This window comes from Spea bombifrons, chromosome 2, assembly GCF_027358695.1.
Source record: "Spea bombifrons isolate aSpeBom1 chromosome 2, aSpeBom1.2.pri, whole genome shotgun sequence".
NCBI classification, from domain to species: Eukaryota; Metazoa; Chordata; class Amphibia; order Anura; family Pelobatidae; genus Spea; species Spea bombifrons.
In genome coordinates this window covers 12,506,341-12,516,548 of record NC_071088.1, presented here as the reverse complement: position 1 = coordinate 12,516,548, position 10,208 = coordinate 12,506,341, and positions in this window count along the sequence as shown.

Here is a 10,208-nt window from a genome sequence, read left to right as displayed (position 1 = left end):
GAAGACAGAAGAAGAGGAGCGAAGAGGAAGAAAAGGAGCTGACTGCTGCAAGAAGAAAAGAGGAAAGGTAGGAAATCATTCAGTGAGAGTGAGAGTGAGAGTGAGAGTGGATTGCTATGTGTGGATTGGTATGTGTGGAATCTGTGGATTGGTATGTGTGGAATCTGTGGATTGGTATGTGTGGAATCTGTGGATTGGTATGTGTGGAATCTGTGGATTGGTATGTGTGGAATCTGTGGATTGGTATGTGTGGACTGGTATGTGTGGATTGGTAAGTGTGGATTGGTATGTGTGGAGTCTGTGGATTGGTATGTGTGGAATCTGTGGATTGGTAAATGTGGAATCTGTGGATTGGTAAATGTGGATTGGTATGTGTGGATTGGTAAATGTGGATTGGTATGTGTGGAATCTGTGGGCTGGTATGTGTGGATTGGTAAATGTGGATTGGTATGTGTGGAATCTGGACTGGTATGTGTGGATTGGTAAATGTGGATTGGTATGTGTGGAATCTGTGGGCTGGTATGTGTGGATTGGTAAGTGTGGAATGTGTGGATTGGTAAATGTGGATTGGTAAATGTGGATTGGTATGTGTGGAATCTGTGGATTGGTATGTGTGGACTGGTATGTGTGGACTGGTATGTGTGGATTGGTAAGTGTGGATTGGTATGTGTGGAATCTGTGGACTGGTATGTGTGGAATCTGTGGACTGGTATGTGTGGATTGGTAAATGTGGATTGGTATGTGTGGAATCTGTGGATTGGTAAGTGTGGATTGGTATATGTGGAATCTGTGGATTGGTATGTGTGGATTGGTAAATGTGGATTGGTATGTGTGGAATCTGTGGACTGGTATGTGTGGATTGGTAAGTGTGGATTGGTATATGTGGAATCTGTGGATTGGTATGTGTGGATTGGTAAATGTGGATTGGTATGTGTGGAATCTGTGGACTGGTATGTGTGGATTGGTAAATGTGGATTGGTATGTGTGGAATCTGTGGAATGGTAAGTGTGGATTGGTAAGTGTGTGAGAGTGATGGGTGTTATGCTGTACCATTTCCAATGTCTTTTTCATTATATAATTATGCTCTAAAGTACATCATAACTCCCATCACTCTATACTGTTCCATACAGTTCCATACAGCTGGGAGGCCTTGCACCCTCACCGCAGGACTCCTGAAAGGTAAGTGAACTTCAAAGGGGGGAGAGGGTAGATAGTTAGGAGGGGGTAGATAGGGAGAAGGGAGTGAGACGGGGGGATAGGGGGTAGATAGGGAGAAGGGAGTGAGAAGGGGTAGATAGGGCAGAAGGGGGTGAGAATGGGTAGGTAAGGAGAAAGGAGGGTAGCAAGAATATTGAAATAAAGAGTCAGAATAAGAGAGAGAAAATGAATGGATTAATGTGTGGATGAATTGTGTGAATGAGTGAGAGAATTAATGAATTTGTGAGAATGCATCAATGAATATGTGTAAATAATTTGTGTGAATGAAAGTGAATTAGTGAGTGACTGTAAAAGTGTTTGTGTTAATCATAGGTGTATAGTTGATTTGTCAAAAAGGCAAAGATGGTATAAGCAGGGTGTTTATGGGACAAAAATGGCACAGGCAGGGTGTTTATGGGACAAAGATAGCACAGGTAGTGTGTTCATGGGACAAAGATAGCGTACACTCTGCTGTTTGGGAACAATGCTGACTCATGCTGGGCTGTTTGGGGGCAAATATGGCACGTCCTATGTGTGTGTAATTTGGGTGCTGGTCAGGTTCTATGTGGGCAATGTGGATGCCGTTTTTTTGGAGGGTTATTAAAGAAAGCACTATTATATGTTCAGTAAATGCTATTTATATGTGTTTATTTTACTTATAAGTTATTAATTTATTTTTTCAGATTTCTTGTTGTTTACAGTTGACATACAGTTTACAAATTGGTGCAATAAGTATTCTTGCCAACATAATTTTGTAGATGTCTTTACATTTGGGGGGGGTGCCACTTACAGGATCCGCCCCGGGTGCCAAATACTCTAGGTACGCCCCTGCCTAGTAACCTGTGGGCTTATTAGGAATCCATCAAGGGGTCAAAAACAAATCTAAGTTATGCCCTCAACATAGAGATTCAACACTGTTTAATGTAGCGGATATCATGGACTGCCCATCTAGTCATTTAGTCTGTATATTTTTCCTAATTTAAAGACTTTATTTTTAATCAGTGGTTGGTCTCGCCTTACATTCAGGATAGTCATATGCTGATCCATGTTTAAATCCCCTCACTGTAATAACCTCTACCACTTCTACCCAGGGTGGCCCCAAAGATGAATATTCAGAACATAAAAAAAGAATGGATGAAAAATGTGTGACAGTTCACTATGTGCGTGTTGGCGGGGGTATGCGGACTGAAGTGTTCTGCCCCTGACTCATCGCATCGGACAGGCCGAGTGCAATAAGTCAACAAGACTAAATAACTGACATTCCTTGAAATCAGCTGAAGAAAACATTGCATAGAAAGGCCTGAATTAGCACGCCTTGACACAGAGAGCTTTGTGCTGGTACAAAGACTCCCGAGATGTTAGGAACAAACTCAGAAGCCCTTTTTATAGCACGTGGGTGGACACAGAATGGTATTTCTCAGTGTTTGTAAACATACATCATCTGGAGAAATGAATGCAACAGTAAGACCCCAGCCCACCCCTAGCCATTTGTCTTTGTGTAGTTAATGGATGTTCTGAAAAGTCAGAAGTATAGGTGCGGGCTGCAAACCCTAATGCATAAATGATGTGATACGGTATAATAATTTAAGGGATTTCCAGGCAGGCTTTGGGCCCTACAGAAACCACAAAATTCACCTTGGCCGACCTCGTAGGTATCTATCCACCTTGGCTTAGTAGCGTAAGTGCTCAAGATTAACCTGATGCACTATTAGCTCCTGATATAAGCATAGGAACTAATAATGGTGTCTCCCTACTGCTTATATTTTATCAACCACAAATGCAGTGAACGAGTTGTGTTCCTGACAGAGTGCATTAGTGAGCGAGACAAGAGCATTACTGCCTCTTTATGGAAGCAGAAATTTGCGGCTAGAGGTGGCATAGATGGCATATCGGTTAATTTACTGTCTTGGAGCCACGTCCTCTTCTCGCACCCTTACAAAGGCTCTTAGAACAAATCAGCTTCTGACAAAAAGATGCAGTAACAACCTAAGGGGAAGCAACTCAGTGGGGAGGGATAATCGTCCATATCCCCAGGAAGTTAAGATGTTTTTCTTAAGCAAACACTATTACATAGGTTTATTTAAGACTGAATAGCACAATACCAGAATTTGGAAAAAGTGAAACGTCCCACAAATCCTGAGAATGGGTAATTAGTTTCATTGCCCTCATTGGCATAAGTGAGACATTCCCAGGTCAGGCTACTGAGACTCCTCCGTCTTCAAGGGGCGTGGTTTAGTGAGATGGGTGGGTTTAGCCATGTATGCGGGTGTGGTTAGCTGCCAATAAGGGCAGAGCTAGCCCCAGATAGTATGGGAGTGTAAAGGAAATAGGGCAGGGAGTTGGCGTGCCTAAACGCCACTCCCTTACCCCATAGAGAGAGTGCGGTGACCCGGGTAGGCAGAGCTTCACGTGGAGGCTCCGGGTGAAACCCAAAGAGTTCAGAGAATTACCCATTGGTATATATGCTAGGTGAACTTTCCTTGCACCATAAGCACTATGCCTGGGGTTATTTAGCAGTAGATACAATATTTGGGGAGGTTACAGACCCCCTTTAAAGCCAATTTTGTAGGTATGAATGTACGTATCAATTTTAAATTGACAGGGTTTTGGGATAAAGTCTGTGTTCCAATATTTTTAATGTAAAGTGATTTATTTCATATAAAGTTTTTTAGACTTTTTTTTCTTAATTATTCTTCCAAATCACAATGGGAAATAGTTGCCAAATAAAAAAATAAAATTTCATGTTGATTTCATATCTACATATTTCTTGTCCTGTTTTTGTCTCCCTTTTACTACCTGACCCCTAAACCAACCAGTTGTCCACGGTGATAGTAACTTAACAAAAGAGGACTAAATACTTATATGGGGAGGCATAACTGAAAGTTAAAACATTCCCATGGTATATACTTTAGGCAGGTTTCTAATAAAAATATGGCTTTTATTAACCAGTAAGCATAACTACATGGTCTAATATTTAGAAAAAGAGACTGATCCACTTTTCAGTCTGTGATTTTGTTGTGTGCGAATATTCTTTGTGATGTAATAATTTGTATGTTTTCTGAAATGTTCTGAAAATGGCTTTATTATCTTATTTAGAAAATATATATGGACAGAAAATGTACAGTTACTATTCATTGAAAGACTTGATGTGTCAGTCTAGAACTTTATTACTTTTGCCGCTTCGGTTTACAATTATCATATTCTATATTGGAATTAGACCAAATGTTTTTATTGATATACCTGGTTAGCTATACTGGGAACTCTGTTAGTTTGGCCTAGAGTTTCCGGTTGAAGCCCTGCTTCCTTGGTTCTCAAGGCCAGTTTCCTCTTTCTCTGACCATGTTCCTCGTGTTCCCACACTTGCATTTCTCTGCTCTCTGCCCAGTACCCTCCCAATAAAGGCTTGGGGGAGAGTTCCAGGTATGCGAGTTAGTCATTTGCCTCTCAATTGAGGCAAATAATAATTACATGGAATTGTAGCCTATACAAAATTAAAGGCATTCTTGCAACATGATAGATGCATAAATTGAGACATTCAAAATTGCTTGTCCGTTTTGGAAGATTAGATCCATTTTCTTCTAAGATCTAACTTTCCTATAGGTCTTCCTGAACACTCTGGCTAGAAGATAGCCAGAGCTTCTCCAAGGCTTTTTTATGTCACTTCTTACCCATTTGTAGTTAGGTATGTTACTGATAAAGAAATTTTAAAGAAAAATAAAGAATTGTGAGTTTGTGTAGAACATTGTGATACACCTATACCCACCAAGTGTTCTGATCTTGGCATGAGGGTAGATGACGTGGTTTGAGTCCCAAAGTAAAGGGGGGACACTTAAAAGGTACATGGCTTAGGGGAATAGCTGTTAGTAATTGTGCATTTAACCCGTAGTCTGTATTTCACGTTGAATCACTGAACGAATCACCTCTCTGCTTCAAATGATGAGTGGAATTTCAGAACTTGGCTATGTTACATGCTTAAAACTACATACTTATAGAAGATCCATACTGCTGGAGGGTTATACCCAGGGTGCTGGAATATTAAAGCACAAATGGCAACCCTTCCTCTGACTCAATTGGTTCAATTAGTATAATGAAGCTTAAAAACTCAAATTCAGTGTACGTTATTGTGATTAGAAATACATTTCTGCAAGGAAGCATTTTATTAGCATGCAACGCAATTAGTTTCTATTTACAGATCTGTAAAGAGATTTTCAACCAGTCTGTATCTTCTCTTGTACGGCTATACAGGAAGAATAAACTAGAGGAATAGAATAATTTGTATACATAGTAAGCATGAGCTGGCATTTTTTGGAAAAGTTTTTTGGCCTGATGTATTAACATAAATTATTTTATGCCATTACAATGCATATCAGTTGTTATTGCTAAGGGTAATATTTGGTAACAAGTGACTGGTAGGGGGTTTTATAATGCCATTCTAATGGCATTTAAGAGACACAGAGTCAGGGCACTGACCTCCATAAACATGAACTCCATATGGCACGGTCACCATAATTTAGTGCCATTATACAATGCTTTTCCTTACACCCATCCTCTTTTAGACACAGCGTTAAAATGGTGTGTGTTTAAAATATCACAAAAACATTTTGGTCCCCCCCTTCTTTTATTCTCTTTGCAATGAATTGCAAGCTCCTATGACAGATAAAAAGGGGAAAGGGGTTAGAATTCCATGATAAATGTTTCATGTTGATCTCACAAAGGATTCATCTCTCTTTTTTGTAACCGCCACCGCCCTGAAAAACATATATTTTCTATTGTAGTGCATCGGTGGTTGAAGCTGGGACCCTCACCCAACGCTTCTTGCACATCAGTGCTGCAGATGATACATAACATAGACAACAGTGGTCACTATGAATTCTGGGCAAAGTGCTAAATATTGTGCAATCAGCAGGATCATCCAGTTAGTTGCTATAGTGATTACTCTACTTTTACTATTTTGCGCCAGACCCGTCCTTAGTAAATAAGCCCCAGTGTACCAATTCTGCCTTTAACGCGCTAGACCCCTAAAATTTACCAAAAGCTTGAAACGGCTTGTCTTGCTACAAGATGACGTAAAACACTCTATGTAAAAATGTAAAATATAATCATTTAAATGCCTTTTTTTGTTCAGAAGCCCATTGAAAGGCACCTTTCCTATTTACCATTTTGCAATTACACATTTTGGCACCACTATTCGTCGCTGTATCGGGAATAGTATTTTGTTCTCCAGTATTTTTTTTGTCAGTATTCAATATATTTAATAAATTGTGTTCAAAAATCCAAGATTGGGTATTTCACCTGTCCATCATGTGCCAAGGTTCCCATGGCAACTGAATTCTAATTCACATCTTCTTGCTGCTCACATTATTGTTTTAACTTGTTGGAAATGACTTGCTTTTGTATTTTTGTTTTGTACATGACCATATAGAAGCGTATTGGCAGCGAGAGTATGTAAATATGGCCAGTATTGTTGTTTAATCCAGCAGCAGTTTTATTACATATATAGTACAACAAATATATAAATAAACAGGAAAAATAATACTATTTGTTCAGGGTGAACCCTCTGTTCCACTCTGTTGGTAAAGTGGTTCTTGACAAAAGGCATACACTGAAGAAATAAAAGCAATACAAAGGGTTAAAGGCGGTAGGAGACTGCAAGATTCATGTAAGACCTTCAAATCAGATGTGTGCTACCAAAGGTAATTGAGTTGATTGATTACAACATCTCCTTGCAGACGACTATTGATTTTAATGGAATTCCCCTTGGCCTCAGATACACTTCAAATGTGAATCTGCAGATGTCTCTTTAAACAAAAAAAATGGTTTTTTTTTCATGTTGTAAATGTCTTTTTTTAAATATTCACCAACTCTTCTGATGACCAGTAATGAACCGGTGTCTTCCTACCCGGCACTGAAAGCCGAGCGGTTCTAGAATCATTAGGTTACTCAATAAAGAGTTTAACCGTTGAGGAGAAGACTAAGAGCATGAGAGCGACGAGAGCGTACTGGATAGACGCGGCTAACATTTGCATTGCTTGTTTCTGATTCGCAGAGGAGGCGAATGCTCCTGTCAGAGGCAGTCCACAAAAACCCAAGTATATCAGTAGGCAGTTTATCGGAAGGCGCATGTTCAATTATTAAAATCAGATCTACCTCTTTTTTTTTTATTTTTTTTGTCTGGGAGCCATAGCGAGGTCATGACATTTATTTAACCAGGGCATTGTGGGTAAAAGAAGGGGAAAATGCACAAAGGACAGTTATGTTGGAGCGGCAAAATATGGATGATTCTGGTCAAAAGGAAATTAAAAGCCGATGGCAGTCCAATGTACGTATAATATTGTATAGCTGGTATTTGTCTTCCTATATTGATGGGTAGAAGTAGTATATATATTGTTAGGGGGTTGTTTGGGGTGCATGGGGCTTTTTTAAGATTTCTTTATATTTGTGAATGAACAGTGTCCACCTCTTTAAATGTCGTGATTTTTTGTGCATTTTTATTTGACGTTTGTGTTACCCACCGACCAACTTTCCTATTGCTGTCAGAGTTCAGACTTGACTATACCAATGTATTGTTCTGTATGTCTATTGTTCTGATTCCTCACGTGTCCGTTGAAGAAACCTTTCATCATGTGACACCAAAGCGATTGAAATGGCATGGAGATCTTATAATAATTTTCCAGTAGTACCACAATTTTCTTTTAGGACAAAAGACGCTTTCTTGATGTTTCTTGTAGGATACTTAAGGAAGTACTGCAGCTATGCAGTGCATGCTGGGAATATTTTATGAGACTAAGCTTGGCGTTTGCATACTGGAAGTCTTGGATTTTATTTGGCGTTTCCTCCTTTGGTGCAATCTGGGTCTTGATAACTATGAACGAGTGGGACAACTGCTTTAAAAAAGTCTAGCTCTGTGTAGAGAAAGGTGTGTCACAGAATCGTAGAACAAAGGACAAACAGATAATGCCAAGGGAGTACGGTATGTCTCGGTTCCTTCGGCAAGCCACTGCTATGCTTCACGAAACAAGCTTTCCTTTGTGTCGATGTGTTTATATGCATGTGTATGTATCTTAAATAACATTAAAAGGCCTTTTTTGAGAAAAAAATAAGTATTTAATGTCCATACTGTAACATTGTGACAACGCTGAAAGAATACTAATATTCACAGCGCTGATCCGACATCAGACTATGACAAATAGAAATATATAGAAACGGAACCTTTGGCGTAGCTTACCTAACGTTAGTTTACCCAAGAATTGCCAAAATCAGTAGTTTGATGAAAAAAAAAGGAACAATATGTTAGTTGTGTAAGTATTTTTTAACGGTAATGCTTGATCATTGCATTGTCTGGGATGCTAGACTCTATAGGAAAGCATTGTTACAATCGTTTGTTCAGCGAGGAGGGAGAAAGGGGAAAAAAAAAAACGAAGAAGGCGTAGAGTAAACTCCTAAGACTGTAAAAGAATCGCTACCATTATTTCTCTCCGTGTCACGTGTGTGCTTGGATCACTTGTTATTCAGACAGAGGAGAGAGGATGAAAGTCTGTATGTCACAGCCTGTTTTCACCGTTGCGTTTGGAATTTTTTTTTATTCTTTATTGATTAGGGGGATAGGGTGGGGACGAAAAAAAAACAAACCCTTCAGGGTAAGGTGAAGGGAAGACCAGCTGGCAGACAGCGTCTTTAATTCGATACATTTTCTTCCGAAACGATGAGATACAAACGGAAGAAGAGAACAGCGGGCAAGATAGAAACATTAGAAGATAATATTGGAAGATAAGAAGGCAGTTGCGATGGGAAGCTCCATATTGGTTCTTTATTTATCTTTTTGTCCCCCCCCCCTCCGTGCACCCGACGTCTGACCTGCGAGGACTGGGTTGTCAGCATCATGCAAATGCTGCAGTCCTGCAGGTCCAAGGGAGGGTGGATACCAATGAGTGGGTTAATGTTAATGATGAGCGCAGAGGAAATACCAGCCGATAGCACCCCCTCCACACACAACTATTCTGAGTCAGCATCCGTCGCTTCGCCTTGCATTTTTGTGTGTGTGCCTGTGCATGTCTGTAAGTGTGTGTGCGTGTCTGTGTGCGTGTCTGCGCGTGTCTAAGGAAGGTGAAAGGCAGTCAGTGTCAGAAGCAAAGGTACGTCTGCGAGTCGCTCAAATCTGACTGATTTCAATCTTTGGAGCATCAGATGTATTCTCTGAGGAGGATGGGTCTATGAGATGGGGGGGAAGTAATTATGTTAATGCCAGATTTGTAGAAGGGACAGGTTTTTCATTCTAATTGTTCATCTGCAGACGGCTTTCAAATATTGCTTGTAAAATCATTTTAAGATAAGAGACGGATTGCCAAGACAAAAAAACGCTGCCTGTCTTAAATGGTCTTTCTTAGGAGCTTTTTTTTATTTTTGCTATTTAAGGAAATGTTAATATATTACTGTGTGTTAACCAACAAAAGCTTTTGTACGGTTACAGCTACAATGTGGAATATCGGCATCTGAAAAGAGTTAGAAGAGTATTCAAGAAATGCAATATTTAATTTAGATTTTCTTGAGCAATAGTTTATATATTTATATATATATGTATATATATGTATATCACATAGATGCACTTCTGTATTTTTTTTAATTCTATTTAGGTATATTTTAAGATGGATTTTAACACTTCTTTGTTCGATCGAACTAACGCTTTGTCTTTTTTTCTGTTTTTTTTTTCTTTCCTTCATTTTTTAAAGAGCTTCCACAACGACGAAGATGTTCTAGACCGCGTTCTGCCTATTTGCTTCAGCTGGCAGGAGGACGTCTCGGGCCAAGCTGTTTTATCTTACCCTGTGCTTTGTGAAACAAGGTGGATTGAATTGGAAATTGTGTTGGTTCTGTGGCATTAGCTTGTACAGAAGGAAAATGAAGTATCCTGGGATCGTAGTTTGCCTTCTTAATCCAGAGACGGCTAAAGCCCCCTGCTGATAGAAAAAAAATGTTTTTGAGTGTTCACTTGTTTCCTTCCTGTATGAGTAGAG